Source organism: Bactrocera oleae, chromosome 3 (assembly GCF_042242935.1).
Source record: "Bactrocera oleae isolate idBacOlea1 chromosome 3, idBacOlea1, whole genome shotgun sequence".
NCBI classification, from domain to species: Eukaryota; Metazoa; Arthropoda; class Insecta; order Diptera; family Tephritidae; genus Bactrocera; species Bactrocera oleae.
In genome coordinates this window covers 34,021,878-34,045,064 of record NC_091537.1, presented here as the reverse complement: position 1 = coordinate 34,045,064, position 23,187 = coordinate 34,021,878, and the positions used below count along the sequence as shown (strand labels likewise).

Genomic DNA, 23,187 nt, shown 5'->3' with positions numbered 1-23,187 from the left:
TAATTGTCAATAAAACTAATGACATCAGGGAATGTCTAAGGATCTTGAAGGTTGATCCTGGGAGCATTATTAAGCCAATACATGCCATGTACATGCGGGGAACCTCTCTGTTGAAACTCCACTCACCAGTAGAAATTTGTAACAAAATGCTCTCCAAAAATGCCGGCGTTATCTTTAAAAAGCTTAAGAATTTGTCGATAGCGGTAGTCAAACTATCTAGCACAAGTAACCGCGTCTGACCGAATTAAGTGATATCTATCTTGGGTTGTTAAACTGTTGGCTTCCTTTTCCGAAATATCTTTAGAATGAACAGTTTTAGAGAGGATGACCAAAAGCTCAACCCACTGAGATTCTGCAGCCGATCAAGTGATAAAGAAGGTTGGAAGCCCAAATTGGCGAATCATAGCGATTGCCTTTTTCTTCTCAGCTTCCCAGTGCGCAGGTGAGGATCTAACGCCTTTCAAAGCCTTGTAACCATCATCGTGTTGAATCAAGTTTTGAACAAAGTTTTCGTTTAATAGATTTTGGGCCGTAACTCGGTTGCGACCTGAAAACTTTCTAAGGCAAAGGGATGTACTATTCTTAATTTGTAGCAGTTCTAATTTTTTGTAATCATAGAACAACTTTGGAATAGTACACGCTCTTCTGTCAAAACGGCGAATTTCAAAACGTATTATTTTGCTATATGTTTCAATGCATGTACGTTTCTGCCCAGCGTATATTGTTCCAAATGACAACTCTTCTGAATTATTGTCCTGAATTATGAAAATTGGTCTTTGTCCTGCACCTGGCGTCCAAGTTTTCTACAGGAATATTGTTCAAAAGATTTCCTTGACCGCCTGGGTTTAGCTCGGATGGTAAAAGACCCATGGGCATATTATTGCCTGAGTCATTATCATGAGAAGTTTATGCCGCATGAAGAGATTGAACCGATCGGGAATCCTCTGCAGATTCTACAAACGAAACTTCTTCTTGGTTATTAAATTCTAAAATCCAGTGCTCATTAATATGTATATTGTGCTCACGATACAGAGGGGTATTCACTAAGAACTGCAAAGCTTCCATAATCTTTGCGGGGCGTATGGTAATGATCATGTAATCATGATTGTATTCCAAACGCCTTCTTAAGTGAATTTGTATAACATGAGCCTAATCAAAGGACCTTGGTAGAGATGTCACAATATTGTTAACAGAAATTGGTATATTAACAACAGCACCTTTGAGCAAACTCTGACCTTGATATCCTAACGGACGGATTGTCATGAAAGGCAATCTAGGCATTATGAGACGTTCTTCAATTGGGGTTAAACCTTTCAAACAATCCGGTATTTCAGGAAAATCTAGACCCTTAGCTAAACATATTTTTGGAACGTTCTTTTTAACAATCGCATTTTTGCAAGTAGCACAAAAAATATAATTTCCATCTTCTGAAGGAAATTTTTGCATTAAAAAGAAGGCGGATGCAGCATTCGGGTGACCTTGCGCAATAGTTTCGAAATTTAATTTGCGAACTTGGTGTGAAAACCATAAGCCGCCGCAGCAAATACATATTTCAGTAGGGCCCTTATTTATATTTTGGAAATTAATGTTTTTGAAATCTGTTAAATTGCCACTATTATCAGTTTCTATAACATTATTTTCTCTCGTTAATCGGATTCGTTGGGACTGCCTTTGGTTTTCAATTTGTCTATTGAGTGGGTTATCTCTACGAAGGCGAACTTGACCTTGTCTAAGACGTCTCTGATTCAAAATTTCTTCCCTCATACCCCTCCTACTAAGCTGTCGACGTTGTGTTTCTCTATCACGCTCCTCTCTCCTTATTTCAGGATTTTTTCTTGCATGTTCCCTTTGCATTTGATCACGAATGCGCTCTAAATTCCTATACTCAGGATTTCTTGCGCGTAGTTCTCTATGATCCTTAGTGTTCCTACTTTGTTCATCATAACGTACCTCAGGATTCATTCTAAAGACGACTTAGTAATATAGATTTTCTACTTAATCTAGGCATAATTAATTAATAATAAATGGATTAATATATAAAATACTTATAGATAATAATTCTGTCTGTCCGGGTGTTAAAAGGTGGATCCTAGGTGCTGCTCTCTTTCACTGTAATTCCTTGTAAGTCCTTGCTATGACTCCTTTCCTGTTCCGTGTATAGGTACTATGGTATACCGGTGCACATATGTATATGTGTTTGCTCGCCACTGTATATAATACGGTTTTGCTCGTCACTGTATATAATAATACTTTAAACACTATATAACTAATACACGAAAATTAGTTTGAATAAAGCACTTTGGGCAGAAACTGAAACTACAAACACAGTGTACTGATATTTATTATACTCTTGCAACATATATATTACTTAGCTATTCACTAACATAATAATACATAATATTTAGTTATATTTATATTTTAGAAATTAGTAGTTTATTTCATTGTATTGAAATTAAGTTCTCGGAAAACCCCTCCGTAAATTACTTATGTTAAACGCTTTCTAAAACAGGGGGATCTATGGTACCTATTTTGAAGGGACTACCCATGAAGGCTAAATTAACAATAACTTACATATAATTAAGTATGGTATACACATATGTAGAGCAGGTATGTATATTTTCTTCTTTCTGCCCTAATATCTAAACCTTTCATAAGCTGCCAACGGCGCTAGGTAAAAATGTAATTTTCTTGAGTTTACAGTTCACCTCATGACCTTTATATTGAAATGTGTCGCAAAACTGAAATAATAAACATTATCATGTAAACCGATGGGGTCGCAGTTTATCTATAACCACATAAAAAGGGTCTTTAGCCCTTTTGATACTACATTACTAATATTTATTTCATGAAATTTTTTCTAGAAAGATTTTTTTGCTCTTTACAAAGTCCAACACTCTAAGAAACTTTTTTAGCATTGTTGTCTGGTATTTTTTATAATAAGTTCAACATGATGGCTGAGAAAATATACCTAACCACTGATTATCACCAAATATTAGAAGAGATATATGTATATAGAAATCTATGTCTATCACTTTAGGTGATGCAAACAACTCTTTGGTGAACAAAACTATACTCTGTTGCAACATGTTGCGAAAGAATTCAACATTTATTACTCGATTATTATTTGGTATCTTATTAACTTATGTTATTGATCATAGATTTAGTTTGTGTCAATACTATTTTTTTCTCCGAAATGTTAACTTTTATAAAAAGAAGCTATTTAACTCAAACATGGTATATGTGATATAAACTGAACCAAAGGGGTTAGATTTAATATGTGGGGTATATGAGGTTGCTGTTGTACCAGAGGAGCGGAAATCAGTATATTAGGGTTATAAGGTTTAAACAAAGTCTAGACCAATTTCATTCATATGCAGCGATATACATTATTTTAAAAAAAAACTCTCCATTTAATTTCATTAAATTATCAAATAGACGAAAAAAATTATACCATAAGTAGTATATGTGAGCTGGGAATAAACATCCATTATTAAATGATATCGTGATTAAATTACAATCAAATTTGTTATCTTCTTGACTTATATAAAAGGCCATAAACTTAGTCTCAGTTTTATTGCTTGAAGTGAGATATACATAAGTAGGAATGTGATATTAACTCCACCAAAGTGGCTAAATTTTATATTATAAGCTTGGGTAGCAAACGTCAACCAGAGAATCGGAATTCATTGTATGAAGGTGTGAGGTTTAGACTTAGTATATACTAATTTCATTCTAATTCAGCGTCAAACCACATAATTTTTAAGAAGTCTTTTCCACTTAATTTCGTTAAAATATCACGTTGATCAACCGGAACGGTGTAAAGTCAGGTGGAAAGACGGAAATCATATATATATTGGGGAGAAAAATATATTAATTATGACATTGCTCAGCTATACTCGAGAACATATTTTGAAGCAATTTTATATATAAAAAAAATATTAATACTCACTGACCGACATATTCGGCATAAAACTGGTTAAAATAACGAAAATCATTGTAAGTAGTATATGGAATTTGAGGGCAGTATTAAACCGATTTTATTAATTTCTTCCAATACCACATACTACTAGCATGCCACAGACTAATAAAATGCTCCCGCTGTTTCATTAAGGTACCTCACATACCATCACCAATCAAATGGAATAAAATCAGACGAATGTTCGAAAATCCTGATATTAGTTACATGGGGGCTAAGGAAAATTTTCACCCGATTTGATCTTGTTATGAGTAAAATACGTTCTCTCATTTGCGGTATAAAGTCACGCGGAAGTTCAAAAATATTTATATTAGATATATGAGGGCTACAAGAACTATTGATCCGATTCAACCCATTTTTGAAACAAAGACATACTATTATCGATAATTTCATTTATTTATTCTATTATATGAATTTCAATTATATAATGTCAAATATAGGTACTGGGGTCCACATATTCAGTACCTAGGGGCTTGAACAGTTTTGGTTCGATGTAGAGAATTTTTGGTCACAAGGTGGCATACTTTAAACGTATTATTCACGCAAAGTTTTACGCCGATATAATCATTGTTGCTTGATTTGCATAGTGGAAAGTGAAAGAATCAAGTGGAATTTAAAATGGTGTCATATGGAAAATAGGCGTGGTTGTAATCCGATTTCACCCATTTTCGCACCATAACATAGAAATATAAAAAGAATGTTATGTACCAAATTTGGTTGAAATCGGTTAAAAAAATCCCAATATATGGGTTTTCACCTAAAAGTGGGCGGTGTCACGCCCACTGTTTAATTTTGAACGCGGTTCCTATAAAGTCATCTCATATCATCCCAGAGATAAAATTTAATGTCTCTGGCGTGTTTAGTGCTTGATTTATCGCGCTTTTAGTAGTTTTTAACAGTACCGTTACATGGGAAATAGGCGTGGTTGTAGTCCGATTTCGCCCATTTTCGCAATATAACATAGAAATATGAAAGGAACGTTATGCACCGAATTTGGTTGAAATCGGTTAAGCAGATCCCAAGACATGGGTTTTCACCTAAAAGTGGGCTGTGCCACGCCCACTATCTTATTTTGAGTGCGGTTCCTATAAACTCATCTCATATCATCCCAGAGATAAAATTTAATGTCTCTGGCGTGTTTAGTGCTTGATTTATCGCGCTTTTAGTAGTTTTTAACAGTACCGTTACATGGGGAGTGGGCGAGGTTGTGACCCGATTTCACCCATTTTCACACCGTACGTAGAGGTGCTAAAAACATTTGCTCCCAATGAATTTTGTTATTATAGCTTTAGTAGTTTATGAGATATGCACATTAAACCTATTAGGGGCGGGACCACGCCCACTTAAAAGAATTTTAACTGCAAATGCCCCTCCGTAAGGTGATCTCGTGTACCAAATAACAGTCTTTTATCTTATTTCGGAGCTTAGTTATGACAATTTATTTGTTTTTGATTAATGGCGTTTTGTGGGCGTGGCAGTGGTCCGATTACGCCCATCTGCAATACCAACCGTCTTACTGTACCAAGAAACATGTGTACCAAGTTTCATAAAGATATCTCATTTTTACCCAAGTTACAGCTTGCACGGACGGACGGACAGACGGACGGACGGACAGACAGTCCCCCGGATTTCAACTCGTCTCTTCATCCTGATCATTTATATATACATAACCCTATATCTAACTCGATTAGTTTTAGGTGATACAAACAACCGTTAGGTGAACAAAACTATTATACTCTGTAGCAACAGGTTGCGAGAGTATAAAAATTGAGCACATCGTACGACGATATCCTATAGCTCCCATAGTAACAGTCAATAAACGATCGTTAATTTTTTTATTTTCTTCTTTTAAGGGAAACTCGGTGTGGTTTGACTAATAACACACTTCCAAGAATATTCGTATTGATTGGTGGTACTCAAAAATGTTGTGATATCAGAAAAAAAAAAACATTTATATATTATAATAAGAAAATGAACAAAAATTTCCCAAATCAAGTAAATCTATAGTTGAATTTAGTAGTACTGATTTGTGGTTATAAGTAAGTTTTCGTTGCCCAGTAATAAAAGGATCAGAGCTTAAATGCAGGATGTTCATTAAATCTGTATTTGAAACGACGCGTGAAATTTTCTGTGTATGTTGTTATCGGAACCTTTTTATGTCTTTAATACTTGCCTGCAGCTTCTCTCCAATCGGAACCAAGAAATGTTTTATAACTTCAGAACCATGAAGTAAAATTTGGATGGGTATAAAATCAGGGATACTTGCCAACCAGCTGCTATGCGGTTTCAAGAACATAATTCCCAAATTTTACTGAATTTATCTTGTAACCTGAAGATATGGCTTGCAACAAAGTTTAGGCTCTGAGTATTAAATCTTTCTCAATTCCCGTAATATCGGCAGATATGTATATCAGGATTATCGAAAAAGACAAAAATACAACACAAGCAGCGGGCATGGAAGGCAAATTTGACTTTGAATAAAAGAGATGACGTTAGTATATTGCAAATTATACGCATATAGGCAAATTTGAACAGCTACACTTAACTTTCTTATTACCTTATGACATACACAAATACACTGAAAAATAAATGAATGGTGGAATTGGGGAGGAACACAACTAAAACTTTATGTAAACATATTAAAGTCGTACATATAATATTATATAATGCATATACTACAGGGTAAACTATAGTATCGATTTAAGAATAATTACAATACAAATTAGTTTTTGTTAATTTTGTAAAATAAAAAAAGCACCTTTAACTTCAAAATCCATTAAAAAGAATTTAAGTTCGTGATTACAACTTCAATGCTATTTTTAGAAAGTTCCGTTAGATTTCCAGAAAAAACCGGGTAGCTTTAAGAAGTGTGGACATTTTAGAAACAATTTGTTGACTCTTTCGCTTTTTTTAACATGCATGGTTTTTTTTTTTTAGCCTATGAGCGAAATCACTGTGCATTGCTAGCATGGAAGTCACCTGGCTTTTCATAAGTTTTGACATGGAAAAACTTGATCAGGACTAGATTCAGCATGCGACACGAACTTCTTAATAGTGGCTTCATTTTTTTTAATACGAGCTATTGTTGATGTATGCACTTGACAATTTTTGGCTAAGGAATTTGCAGAATATCCTGCTCTTAGTTTCCTTAAAATGTCAACTTACTCTTTTATTGTTAACAACGCGAGTTTTTTCCTTGCCTTTATGAAACCGCACTACACAAAGCAGAGATAAGGAGATGCCCAACTCGTCTCTCACTGGAAATGAGAGCGCAATTGATAAACGTCAAAACCTACTGAACTCAAGCAACTGTCAAAGTTCAGTAGGTCTGACGTTTAGCAATTGGAAAAAGAGGGACGGCCAGATTAAAATCCTACAGAAAAATATGTAAACAGAGAGATTTGTGCTGCTGTTGAAGATCACTAACAAAAATTAGAAAACAATGAAAATGAAAGAAAACACGAAATTGAAATGTATGTGATGATATCTTTTGTGATGTCATGCTAAGTGGTATTGATTTTCAATTGAAAACTTTTAAAAACATTTATTAATTGAGAGCTAATACATTTATTCTTTTGATTACGTATTGAAAGTTCAAAAATCAATTGTTTAATAAATCACAAAATCACAAAAAAAAGAGTATAAAAAGTTTCTGCATATGTTTAACGGATACATGTATAATAATATTTAATCTTAATAAATGATGGGTATTTTAATTTAAATTCCCAAAAATTATTATTTTGTACCATCTGGCTACAATGGAAAATGTTATAAAAAACGCTCATTTTGAGGCGCTCTCACACTGGAAAGAGTTGGGCATCCCATTATTCCTGACACAAAGCGTCGGTTAAAACTGATTTAAATCTCACGAAATGCACGTGTGTAAGAGTTACAACAATTCCTCAGCGAAATGGAACGGGACTTCCCCAAAAGTTATTTAATTTAAGGAACCGCGACATCCAAAAAATTGTAGCTGATAACGGTTACCAAAAGCAACAAAGTCATGTCGCAAGTATCAAGGTCAAATTTTTTGGATGTCGCAAGTACTGAGTATGTAATGGAAAATATTTCTTTGTTGCAAGATTGAGGTGTGCAAGTAACGAGTATTAGCAAGAGTCGAGGTTCTACTGTACTTCAAAACGTTGCATAAACTGAGCACACATTTTTCTTATTTCATGGCACGGCACATTAAAAAGGTCGAAACAAAACTGACCAAATTGTACTCGTCAGTAATCGCATTTGAACATGTGGTAATTTGAAAAAATAAAAACAGTTCTCCGCGAATTGATAGTGCAAAGGAAAAACTTTATTTTCTAAACGCAATGTATGTACATATATTGTTAAATTTAAGAGCAAACGTTTAATATTTTTACAGAAAAATAAATTCGTGTTTGCTATAAATCCGCCTAATGTTACTACATACAGCGTTAGTAAATATTCTTGGCCTTTTAAGGAAATTATTAACAACATAATTTGAAATTTACTGAAAAATGTCACTAATGAAATATATAGAGAACTAAAACTAAACTACATATATAAGTACTTAGGAGAAAAAATAATAAAATTGAGAATAAAACCCGAATTACTTATAACAGCATCACATAAACATGTCTTTCTTCGCATTCTATAGTTAGAATTAAATCCCGGGTATTTGCGTTTCACGGGTTTATTGTATGAAGTGGCCACTACCATACATAAATTATTTCAACATAAAAACAATAGCTTTTGTACTTGTAAGATTGCACGAAATGCATAAATCCTACACCAAAATATGCGTTTTCTTAATGTCTGGTTAGCAACCATGTGTTAGTTAAGTTCTGGTTAACTCAACCGAAAGAAGGAGGGGGTTGAGTTTACCAGAACTTAGCTGGCAGATGATTGCTAATCAGACATTGAGAAATCACAGAAAAAATATCAATTTCGAAATATGTTCAAATTATGACTGATGGCTAAAAATTATATAACCGTTTAAGCCAATGCGCAAGGCTAACTTTTTACTGAAAGTATCGGTCAATCTGTAAAATATACTGTAATTATTAAAATTCGGATAGAATAATTTCCTATTGATATTCAGAAAGAATCTCTTTCCAATAACCGTGAATCTTTTTGTCCAAATTAGATCAATTCTGGTGAAAAAATTAAGTGAACATCAATCCTACCCGTAGTCCTCATATATCTCATATAAGAATTTAAATGTGCCGTTAAATGTATACCGAATATATCGATCAATATGGAAGATATCTTAGCAAGATTAAGTGAACAGATAATATGGGATATAATATACAATAGTTTACTGCCGAAAACAAGTGAAATTGGTTAACGTATGACCCCAGCTCCCACACATATTTTTTGGCTGAGTTTTTATATTTTCAATATCGCCGACTCGAATCAAAATGTAATGGAACTAAATATCATCTAATCAAATTGGACTCGGACTTGTCAGTTTAAACTTTTTCTTTCTAATTCTAGTGTTTTGAGGGTATAAAGTGCGTCAATACTAGACTCGTTGCAAAAGAACTGAATCTTTTGCGAAAACGGCATCGAGTAGAGGTCGCAAAAAAGATGCTTGATAGCCGAAACCAAAAAAATTAAAAAATCAAGGTGGTGCTCATATCTACACCACCATGGTGTGGTTCACCATTAATTCGTTCCACAGGTTTAAACGGTCAATAGGAAATACAACTTTCCGTTTCGAGCGTTTTTCATCATGATAATGCGCCGTCGTGACTGACTTTTTGGTTAAACACGAAACGTCAGTCAGCGCTCAGCTCTTTCGATACTTGCATTAATTAATGTCTTCATACCCCGTTCAACAGTAGTAACTTCACTTTTACCTAATAGTTTAGCACAAATAAAACAATATTTAGACATTTTTCTTATAAAACTCAAAATTGCACGATATATGTTAGAATAAACACGTGTTTTCACAAGAGTGTAGTTTTCAAGACTGACGGTATTTCATTTGTTATAGCAGGTATAAAATAGCCCGCATACTGTTGAACAGAAGACAGATGTTCTCTGAGGGTCACAATGGCGTATAACTTAAGGGACTGGGTTTATTTCTATCTAATATTCTTATAATTATAGCTAATGTATATCTTATGTTTAAAGTGTAAATATATTATATTTAACCATATACAGTAGGACCTCGTTAGCTCAAATCTCGGTAACTTAAAATTCTCTATAACTTCAAACTTACCGTTTTGCTGAAAATCATAAAAAATCGCAAAAAACGTATTTTTGATCTTTGACCTTAAATATAATTTTTTTCATACAGGCTAAAAATAGGGAACTGTGAAATTTTATTTATAATTATATTTTAAACGACCTCACCAATTTTCAGCTTGTTGTGAATTTATGTAACTTCAATCTCATTTTTTGGTCTAATTTGACCGGTTAAGATAATCAGAAATCATTATATTGAGGTCATGTGGTTTAGACCAAGGGCAAAAAAAATTGTATTCACATTTAGCACTAAACCACATTATTTTTAAGAAAACTTGTTAACCTAGTTTCACATACAATGATTTAAAGTCAGCTGAAATGTTGGAAATCACCATATAGGGTATATTGCGGATAGTAGCAGATCTAGACTGATTGCCTTAACTAAAGTCTGCTAGAATAACGAAAATCTTTCTATGTAGTAACGGGTGTTTTGTTATACCTGTAGTTTTCAGTGAGGCAGTACTTTTTTCAGAGTTGGGTTTTTTGACAGCTAAATTAATTTATTGAACGAAACTGTTGGTGTGCGCTTTATCTCGCGTCGTGAGCCTGTAGCGTGGCTTTCAAGCCCCCCTTTATATGGGCGCTAGGACAATTCGTGGACCGATTTCATTCCTGACAGTAAACTATAGTACTTATGAGTCCAATATTACACACTGTCCGATCTACCAGTATACGGTATAAAGCCCACTAGTTATTAACAAAAAAAAGGTGCTCCTAAATTTCATTAAGATACCTCACAGATTGGGCGACAGTTAACCGCAAGTTTGAAAATCCTTTTATAAGATTTCGGTCATTTGATATGACATACCTTAAAGGGGATTTTTATGCGAAAATTTATTCCGATACCTTTTTCGGTACTTAAATTATAGGCGTAACTGTGTTCATGCCACACATTGTAACCCAAGGATACCAGAATAATGTTATGCATCAAATTTGGTTAAAATTAATGGAGTAGTTCGTGAGATATAGCATTTAAGTGTGGGCGGGGAAACGCCTAGTGTTCAATTTTTACAACCGATTCCTATGAAGTTCTTCATTGCTTTTTGATACTCCAGCAATATGGTGCTACAGAGTATAATAGTTTTGTTCATCTTACTTCGTTTTGCAATTCTTAAAACTAGTCGAGATAGGTAGAGTTATATATACATAGGTATGTATATAAATGATCAGGATAACGAGAAGAGTTGTATTCCGGTAAACTATCTGTCTCTCCGTCTGTCTGCTCGCGCAAGACTTAACTTGAGGAAAACTTAAGATATTTTAAGAAACTCATACCACCTACGAGTATATGAGCCGCAAATTAAGATAAAAATATATTATTTTACAGATCGTAGCAGGGAGGAGCATCTACGGTTTTAAACTTTTAAAACAGTGGGCGTGGCGCCACCTCTTAATATATATAATCTAAATCTCTCATAAATCACTAAAGCTATATTGGCCAAATTTACTCAGGGCAAATAATTTCGACACCTCCGACGATAGCGTGAAAAGGTGACATCGGATTTTAAGCCCACTCCTTCTATTACAGTTATGTTGAAAACTACTACAAATGCGATAGGTCTCTGAATAATAACGTAAGGAGCATTAAGTTTCATAACTTATATGTTAAGGATCAGTTAAGCCAGTATCAAAATAAGGCAAATTTTCTAGACTATCGTACTCTAATCCTTCGAGCTCTGCAATTTCGGCTGGTATTTCTTTTATTTCGGGATTAACATTTATAGCCTTGAGTATTATTCTTATATAATGATAAAATAAATCTGTTATTTACTATAAATACTATTATTATTACTTTCATTTATAAATTACCAGTGAAAGACGGCTGCGAGGTTTCCAAGTCAGGTTTCAAAGTAATCAACTTCCACATTAGTCGCATTTGATATAACGCCTTCATTTTGTCCTAGTATATACGATATAAGGCGGTATTTAAACTCTTGTTGACCTGGGTGATCATGCAGGCCACCCTTAGCTCGTATAATTCCAAAAAAGTTTTTCAATACATATTGGTTTAGGCGGTACGTGAGGATGTACTTTATATTGTAATAACGTTTTCAAATAAGCCCTTCAAAGCATTATTTGTTTGTATAATTCCTAAAAGTATAACTTTGTTTATAAATTTTTGATATTTAATTTTTTTTTCTAATGTAATTACCTCTTTGAAATGACAGAAAACAATTTTTCCCGATGACTCTGAAATTTGTTATCATTTTCGTCATTTCGTCAATAATAGAACTTTGTACAGCAATGGCGAGGCCATAGGCATGACAATCTCGGAAATCTAAACGTGGTACTCTTACATTCATGACGTCAATCCAATCGTTAACCTGAAATGATTATTGTTACAATTATTTGTACCAGTTAGAAGAGGTTATGGCATTCTTCCCAATTCTTCCATTCAAGTACCCCAAGCTTGCTGCTCTCGTTATAGCCTGTGACACAGTATGAGAAAAAGTAATTTGCATGCGTAATGCATAAATCTGCGCACATACATGATAGAAGCTCAAAGTAATATCCTTTAACTGGCTTTCCATTTAACAAAAATCCTTTTTCAAGAAAATGATTTCGAAGAAGTTCTTTTAAATGAGGGGCAATCTGCAAAAACGAATACTTCCCTTTCTTCGAACGCAAGACTAAAAAGTAAATGAATATAAATATGTTAGTTATGTTGAAACATATCAACAAATCAAATGCTACTTAGCTGAATTGCGATTCAGCTCAAGTCTTTTCACAAATCCTAATATTATATATTATAAAGTTTTAATAAATACAATTGATTTTATTATTTAAAATAAATACTTATCACTTTCAAATTTTTTGAGGTTTATAATATCGTTATCAAAAAAATTATTCCTGCAAATTAAAGAAGATTTATAATTAAATTTTTCATTTCTAATTCAAACAGTTATCAATTTTTGGCAACTTTTATATCCGAAGGAAAAGTGAAAAAACTTGTTTTCTTCAGTTTATTTGCATAATAGGTATTTCAACTTGCCACTGCACATGTCATTTTAAAAAGTAAATATATTTTAGACCTAAAAATTTATAAATCGACTGGTGTTATCATTAATCAAATCATCAATTCAACAGAATGTACCGAATTTTACTTCATTTTCCTGTTGTCATTCCCTTATGAATTTATTCAAAATGTTTTTTGTTTTTACTTATATTAATATTAAGTTATTACTAATATAGTTCTTTTAAAGTAATGCCTTTCGGTTTTTATATAATATCTATGATGTGATATATGGTATGTACGCATAACATTACTCATTATGCCCTGAACAAGATATATTTTGTTTTGCACGATGTTTGTAATACCCAAAAGGAAACGTCGGAGACACTATAATGTTTATATGTAAACACTATCGCATATAGCTGCGATACGAAATGAACGGTCGGAATCAAGTGTTTCTGTGGAAAACTTTTTCATTTTATGACGTATCTTCTAGAAATTAGGCATAGGGAATTATTCAAGGCGTCGCTATAATATCCGAAGAAAATGTTGAGATCAGACTATTATAGCATATAGCTGTCATACAACTGACCGATAAAGTCCTAGTATGAAAACTCTTTTATTTGTCAAGGTATCTTCACAAAATTTGGCGTAGATTATTATCCAAGGCATTCCTACAATTACCGAACATATGGCTGAGATGGGTCACTATAACTTATAGCTGCCATTCAAATTGACCGATTAAAATCAGAATAAAAAAAAATGCACATGTGAAGGGTATTAAAGCTTCGATGAACCCGAAGTTAACGTTTTTTCTTGTTTTCTATTAATTTACTAGTTTCTTCTATATTTTTTATAGACTATTCATTAAAATTTTTGCAATTACTTCAATGTTCCATGCAATGCTACCGAATCTACTTTTAAATATTCTTCTCTAAGACTAGTTCGTGTATATATTATATGTATGTGAATTGCTTTATGCATTTTCACCGGTAATTCCATTTTTGTTGTCTTATAACCTGGGAACTTTAAATCTACATGACATATTAAATACATACTTATGTATATTTGAGCTCCATTATTGCCCTTGAATCAATTCCGAACCTTGTGTATTTTTGCATTTTTGTTTTATTTTTGTAAAATATAAATCATAAGCATGTGTTCAAAACTCATGTACGAATCATTTAAATGTTTTATACTACCATTTTGATAGAGTAGTATATTTTCTACAAATCTATGAATGAGTTTTCCGATTAATAATGTTTTTTTTTCATTCAGTTATAAAGTTTATAGGAAAAATATGTTGCCTTAAAGGAATCAAACTTCAACCGTTAATATCTTTTAAACGATTAGGCTTACGAAACAATCGTGAGAGAGATTTGTAGAGCATTCAATTTTGTACAAAATCTATAAAACAAGATATTTTTTCAAGTAGTTGGAGATTTGAATTTTTCTATCTGATAATTAGAAAAAATAGAAAAATGTAACGCGGAGGACTTTTCCATTACAATTAAGAACTCATACTTGGAGAGACTTTCTTGAAAGTGTCTAAGAACCTATATATACAATAAAAAAAATATATATAGGTATATTAAACTGACTGTTGCTTTTGGACGCACCATGTGGAACCCTTAAGACCTCAAATTCAATCCCTTAGATTTGTATATCGTCGATAATGATTTCGTCTGTATTAGTAAATTATATTTTCACTGCATTTAATAGTTTATTATAATAATATACTATTAAAATTATACTATACATAAAGCGTATGTTAAAATATATAGGTAATACAAAATTATCAACTACATCGATTAATTCTTCCATGTTCTTCTCTGTAGAATTCGCAAATCTATTATTTATAACTTATTGAGCCATAATTTTCACTATCTTATTTGAAAGCGACCAAATTTTCGTAAATACTGTGTCTTATATTATATGTTTATAACCTTACATTTTTTGTGTGTATATGATAACCCTATCAGTTCAGTATGGGCTTACTTATAATATAATTTTCAAGCACTGTTTCGTTACTTAAATTATTATTATTAAAGAACTTGAAGCTGTGTAAAAGTTAATAATGAAGTCCTGTATATTTGTATTAGGTAAAGTAAAAAGTTCGTTCGGTTTTTTATTGATTTTTCAAAAGATGATAACTTTGTGTACCTTTGTCCGATTTAAGTCAAATATGCGCCGATTTGTTCGCCATGGACAGGCAAAGACGGTAATCACAGTGCTGCCTGCAAGCGGTCCAGTTGTTGGCAGTAGAGGGCCGAATTGAGCGTTTGGCCATAGGGGAGCAGCTCGTGGTAGATGATTCCTTGCCAATCCCACCAAACACACCGAAAAATCTTCCTGGCCGTCAATCCGATCTTGGCCACCATCACGATGTTATCGTAAGTGATCCATTTTTCGTCGCCAGTCACAATCCGCTTCAGAAACGTGTCGATTTTGTTGCGATTTTGCAGCGATTTGCAGATGGAAATTCGGTCCATCATGTTTTTTGCGTTAGTTCGTGTGACACCCAAACATCGAGCTTCTTTTTGAATTCAAGGTTATACAAATGGTTCCAAACGGTTTTCTAGCTTATCTTTAGTGCCTCAGCAATTAAATAAGTGCTCACGTGACGGTCTATTTCCACTATTTCCATGATATTATCGCAATTTTCGACGACAGGCCTCCCGACGCGGGGTGCATCTTTGACATCGAAATTACCGGAACTGAGCCTAGCAAACCACTTTTGTGCTACACGTTCGTTTACAGTATCGGGCCCATAACCTAAATTAATTTTTTCAGCCGCTTTGGCTGCTTTTTCGCCTTGATCGAAGAAAAATTTTAAAATATAGCGAATTTTCTCTTTATTGGTGTCTATCTTTGACGAGCGCTCACAACGAACTGAGTCAATCATTCGAAAAACTGTCAAAGACAAACTTTTAGCGAGAATAAACGAGTTTTAAGCGCCGTATAGTATGACATGATGCGACACGCAACACTAGTACTATGAACGAGCTTTTTATTTGATCTAATATTTACTCGTATTCATATTGCTTTCATTTGCTAGTATCCATTTTTCTTCTTATTACTTTCAATTTTATATAAGATTTATTTGCTTGTTTCACGGTAAATTAAAGCTTGATCGAGAAATTACATATGTACAATATATCCACGCAAGTTTTATTAAGATAACTTATACATTGACCGATATATCATTATATAATATTATATATTAACTACCAAATCACATTTACCTTTTATCAGGAAAAGCTACCCTCTCAATTTCTTTAAAATATCTCACAAGTATACAATATTTTCAATATATGGTTCATCCTCGTATTCTGGACGATTGAAAAGATATAATGCGATTTCGACAATTTTTGATAACAATCGGCATAAATTGGAGGCATTATTTGTGCTAAGGATTTTTGATGATGTTCGATTTACCAATGGTAAAGTGAGAGAAGCAAATAGAATTTAATAAGAAAATGATGTGAAAAGTAAGCGCGACTGTATTATCTTTACGGTTAAATTTAATGCTTCTGACGCTTTCGTTAAACATTTACCGTAAATACCGTTGTTGGGATTAATTGTTAAATTTTTATTTTTTTATCCAAGATGTTTGGAATTAAAAATTAAAAATTGAAAATGTTACTTTTTAATTTGAACGAACTCGAATATCAATTTTGTATATGCTAAGATTGAAATTTTTCTTTTTTATTTTTCAATCCGGTAGTTGGGATTCAATCAAATATATTAATTTTTATTTTTTTAATCCGGTATCGGGATTACAAATAAAAAAATGTATTTCAAATGTAAATTCAATTATTTTTAATGCATTATTTGCAATCCCGGTCCCGAGATACGTGATTAGACCTAAAAGTGGGCGATGCCACACCCATCGTGTAATTTTGACACCGGCCCCTAAAAAGACCTTTTATACAATCCGGATATAAAATTGTATGTATCTGATGCATTGAGTTATTGATTTATCGCACTTTTAGTAGTTTTTCACAAAACCGTTATATGGGCTCAACTCGTCTCGTCATCCTGCTCATTTATATACAATATATATAACTCTATATCTATTTCGATAAATTTTAGGTGATGCAAACAAACGTTAGGGAACATAACTATTATACTCTGTAGCAACTTGTGTAAGAATTCTACATTCATTATTCGACGAAACTGTGAATGGGTTACAATTATATTTGGTATGAGTTAGGCTAGAATCCCCAAATTCAAAATGGATATTTTCATACATACAATATGTTATATTTATCTCTATTTATAAAATAATATATTCAGCCAAGTTCTGTATTTCACATTCACATACCAACGAAATTATTCGGTTTGAAATCGATTTTGCTTGATCTAGAAATATATAATTTTTTGAATTCGAAATGAAATGGCATGTTCTGAAAACATTCACATATTTAAATGTAATTTGGAAACGAAAAACTTATAACTTTTTTTTTTATTGATAATTTCATTGCATTAATTTGCACATATATTTTTCATAATTTTGTGACGCTTTTGGCGCAAATACCAAAATATTGATCACGACACAGTTCTACTGAATTTCATGAGGAATAATCATGATTTCGCTCAGGGATTTTACAAGGGAGACAAAATACGAACTGAAAAGTTATGGAAGGAGCTCACAATAGAACTCAATATCCGCGACCCCCCACAAAAAGGAGTAAAGGGTTGGAAAAAGGTGTGGTTAGACTGGAAGACTGCGGTGAAAAGAAAGTAACGCATAATATCAGCGAAAACCGAGCGACGAGTGCTGGGCCATTTAACGAATTTGTGCTTAGCCATACACAAGAAAGAAGACACAATAGCACAAGTTTGTGGAATCTACACAACAGTTGACGTTATTTCGGACACAGAACATTTTGGATTGCGATCGCAACGTTCGATCCAACTCCAGAAGCCTTGTACTAATGAAAAACTAACAACAAAGCAGAAAGCGAAATAGAAAATTGGTTGAGGAGAACTCTAGGCCTCTCAATTAAACGTCCGCAAGGAGAGAGAAAAATTTAAATGATTGTCTCACATGGTGGAACATTGCGTTGTAGAAAATTGTAGATATTCTCAAAGAAAACGTGGAGGAAAAATATAAGATATAATATCTATCACAATTTTTAAAAAATTAACAATAAAGTAAAATTAAAAGAAAAGCGTGCCTTGTGTAAATGTAGTAAAAATGCCGATAGCCGAAAATACAAAATGGAAGATAAGAATGAATTTTGATTTTTATGTTTGTAAAACGAATTGATTTTCCTATGAGTATGATACTTTACCAAACATATAATAACAACAAAAAACTTCTTATTTAAATACATAGCATTTTCAATATCATCTCTTATTGTATTAGCCAAATATAGGTATATAGCCCCCTCGTTGTCCTCATTTTAATCGGTTTCATCCACTACCTCAAGGGAACCAATTTCGGTATATCTTAGATCTAAATTCTTAATCGCTTTTTTTGATTGATTTGAATATGTAAACAACAAAAAAGCTTACAATCATAGTATGAGTTCTATAGTAACACTTCCAATTATAAAATAATCCTCATTCTGGTGGTTGACATTCTTGCCATCAAGACAATCTAACACTCCAGGTATACCACATTTTTCCAAAACATACCGCTTAGATTTTGTTATATCATTATCATGCATTTCCAATTCAATCAACTCCCGGCACAATGTCGGCTCAAAAACTTCTATTAGTCAACTGAATACTTTCAACTCGGCGCTTCTTCCTTATGAAACGTCTACATCTTTCCTAACGGCCATTTGAGACCTCCTTCAGCAAGAATCGTAACAGTAACAGTCATCCTGATCCTTTATATGTACATACATGACTCTATATCAGACTTTTTCAACCTTTTTTTGTCACCGGCACACTTTTAGTTTCAGTAAACTTTCACGGCACACCAATAAAAAATTCGGTAGGCTTAGGTATAAGGCCTCTAGCCTTGATTCATGTTATGCTACCGAATTAGGTTAAGCCTGTCAAGGTAATGTACTGAGATAAGTAAATAAAATGTGTTCGAGAAAATAAAGTTTTAATAATATTATTATTAATTACATTAATAAGTTTTAAATAACATGATATAATCAATTAATGCGATATTTGAGACTGGCGTGTGGAGCAAAGGCTTTTTATTCTTGGGCGAATTGTCGACAAACATACTCGAAGCTCTTCTTCAACAGATAGCAGACGTTCGCGATTTTTACTTTTTATATTTGTCAATGCTGAAAACTCTTGTTCGCATAGGTAAGATGTCGAAAACGGCAAAGGGGCAATGAGAGCTTTTTTACTTAATTCTGGATATTCTGCTGAAACGTGTAACCAGAACTTATTTACATTCAACTCCTGTAATTTTAATAGCAAAGTGCGGTCATTTTTTAACTCACAAAACTGTTCTTTTTCTGACAATTCAAAACCAACCAAGCTACTGAGTGAAACAATGAACCCAATCAAAATTTTCAACCTCTATGTTGGGAAATTATTTGCTTATATTTTTTTCTAACAATTCTAATGAATCCCTTATAAATGATCTCATTCTAGAATCCACATTTCTTGACGCTGTATGCGGGAACATGGACAGAGTGCCCTGACAAATATTATTTTTCCATAGCGTTAATTTTTCTGCGAAACCTTTTATTTTATCAGATGACGTTAGAATATTCTCATTTCGTCCCTGCATACCTGCATTTAATTTGTTAAGATGTTCGAATAAATCTGTCAAGTACGCCAATTTTGTGCACCATGTATCGTCGCTGAATAAATTAACAAACTCTGATGACTCCAATGTGAGGAATATTAATAACTCTTCCTTAAGTTCATACACGCGGGACAAAATACGTTCTCTTGAGAGCCATCTTACCTCGGTGTGAAGAAGCAACGTGTAGTGGGCTGCATCCATGTCTTGGCAAATTTGTTTAAATAATCTAGATTTCAACGGACGACTCTTAATGAAATTTATAACCCTTACTACATCTTTCAAAACAGTTTTGAAATCATTCGGTAGAGTTTTTGATACCAATGCTTCCCTATGAATAAAGCATTGGGTCAGTACAATATTTGGATTTCTTTCTTGCACCAAAGTAACAAACCCTTTTACAGAACCAGTCATTGAAGGTGCTCCGTCGGTACATATTCCAATACAATCGGTCCATGATAAATCAGAGGATTTCAAATATGCATCCAAAACATTAAATATGTCTTCGCAACTTGTTGTTTCGGGCAGTTCTTTGCAACAAAAAAAGTTTTCAATAAAGTCATCTTCAACGACCGTACGTATAAATGCCAGCAGCTGGGCCTTCCCACTTAAGTCAGTTGATTCATCAACTTGTAAGGCGAATACACGAACAATTCGTAGTTTTTCTATTACTTGTGCTTCAATATCTTCTGACATGTGTGCTATGCGCCTGCTGATGGTGTTATCTGACAGAGGAATTTTCAACACCTCCTTTTCAGCTTCAACCCCAAATAAAACTTCACAATCTGACGACAAGCTGGCAAAACTAAATTTTCTGCTATAGTATGTGGTTTAATTTTTTTTGCTATAAGCTCCGCCACGTGATAGCTTGCCTCTTGACCTTTGTCAGATATAGTCATTGTCTTGGTAAGACTTGTACATTGCTGGGCTTGAGATTTCAGCAAACGTTGAAAGTACTGTAAGTCCTTGTCCAAAAGATGAGAATGTTTTGTAGAGAGGTGTCTCTTTAATTTGCTAGGGACCATTGCTTCATTCGATAATTTTTGGCCGCAAACAAGACAAGAAGGGTTTGGTTCGTCTTTGTCTCCTGTCCAAGTAAACCCCAACTTTAAATAGTCTTCATGGTATTGCCGTTTAGTATTCATAACTTTTTGTTTTTTAACGACGGGTTGACTCGATGACGGTTGATCATCAGTTGACCTATGGGTTACGAATTTATCCATGTTGAAGGTCTTGTTAGAACCCAAATATACACACACTAAACACAGCGAGTTTGATATAATGCAGCGAGACCAACAAAGAACAAGTGACACGAGTACAAGACTGCGCGAAAGCACGACAAGTGGACGAATGAATGAAACAAAACAAGGACAAGCAGCGGCCGGCCGGCGGACGCCGCTTCACCTGCCCGCCCCCTTCCGTATCCTTCGCTCTGTTACTCAAGCTCTACGCGTCTTATGTTTTTCGAAATATTTTTTTATGACTGCAATTAAGCATCGTCGCCGCACACCGGTTGAAAAAGCCTGCTCTATATCTATAAATACACTTTTCTCAATAGTTTTTATGGTGTTAACGACTCTGAATACTTTTCCTTTTTCAGTCCTATTTTCTTTATTGGTTGGTGTTATCATTGATCAAATCCTCAATTCAACAACATATACCCAATTTTACTACATTTATCATACCCTTATTAATTTTATCAAAATCTTCTTTCTTCCACAAGTTAATGCCCATATTATATAGTTCTTCTAAAGTAATGCCTACCGATTATTTTATCTATGATGTGATAAACATATAATATTACTCATTTTCTATTGATTTATTATTTTTTTTCTATATTTTTATATTTTAAGTAAATCAAATATATATAAACACTAAGCGTCAAGTTGTTTGTTCTTCTAAACTACTGATTTTAGTAAAATTTAGCACGCTATGTTCAGTTTATATCTCTAATATGTTAAAAGTCACACCAATTCATAAATCAAAAAAAAGGATATTTCATTTTCATATTTTAGTAAAATTTAGCACGCTATGTTCAGTTTATATCTCTAATATGTTAAAAGTCACACCAATTCATAAATAAAAAAAAAGTATATTTCAAATTATAAGCATATATTCAAAATTCATGGAAGAATCATTTGAATATTTTATTACTACAACCTGTCGTCTTCCTGCTCCTGTATATACATATATGTTAACTCTATATATGTATACGAGTATATCGATAAATTTAAGGTGTTACAAACAACCGTTAGGGGAACAAAATTATGAAACAACAGAATGTTTGACATTCCTTATATTATGTATATGAGGGATAGAGGAAGTATTGCTCCAATATAATTATGTTACTCACAAGACTCCGATATGAATAATTGCCTAAGAAAGTCTACCGGAAGCTCTAAATTATTTATATTAAGGGAAGATTTTATTCATTTTTGACACAAGGGCACACTATTATTTGAAAATTATTCTCTGATTTTCAATAATATACCTCAGAGTTTTACCGATATTTTCGGTGAAAACAACAGCCTTAGGCAATAAGGTCCACTTATTCGGTATATGGAGACTTGAAAATTTGATATCCGATTTAGATTATATTCGGACATGAGATGGCATAGCTTAAAGGAACTACTCTGCAAATTTGTATTCTAATAACTTCATTGGTACTTGAGATTTATAGATTAAATTAAAAGAATAATAAGGAATTTAAAATTGTACACATCACAAACAGGCGTGATTGTTGTCTGATTTCGTCCATTTTCAATAAAAATTAAACAATGATTCGAACCAAATTTATTTTGATAGAGTGATCCCTGAGATATAAGACTTCACCCAAAGGTGGGCTGTGCTACGCCCATTGTCCACTTTTGATGCTGATTTCATTGATGCTCTTCCGTACGGTATCGGATGTAAAATTTAACGTCTGTGGCGCATTTATTTATTGAGTTATCGCACTTTAGTAGTTTTCAACATAAGCATCATATGGGGAGTGGGAGTGATTATTATCTGATTTCATCCATTTTCACAGTGTATGGAGAAGTTCTAGAAATACTTATTAAAAAAAATTATTTTTACCCTCATACCTAAAGCTTTGACTGATACCATAAATTATTTCGAAATTCGGCTATCAGAAAAAAAAACTCATTACGATCGTCATTCATAAAATAAAATTGGGCGTTTGGTTCCATCTGAACATAGCCCTTTGATACTTGCTGATATGTGTTCATATTCACAGGCACAATCGAATTTCTATTTAAAGTCAAAAATTGCTATGTGAGGAACATAAATAAAAACGAAAATTCAAAC

At 33.3% G+C, this 23,187-nt stretch overlaps 1 protein-coding gene across 16 annotated transcripts in view; it reads left to right on the top strand.

Moving 5' to 3' along the window:
- yuri (yuri gagarin) overlaps positions 1-23,187 on the top strand; it is a 282,272-nt gene that overhangs the window by 232,208 nt on the left and 26,877 nt on the right. The window lies entirely within an intron of this gene.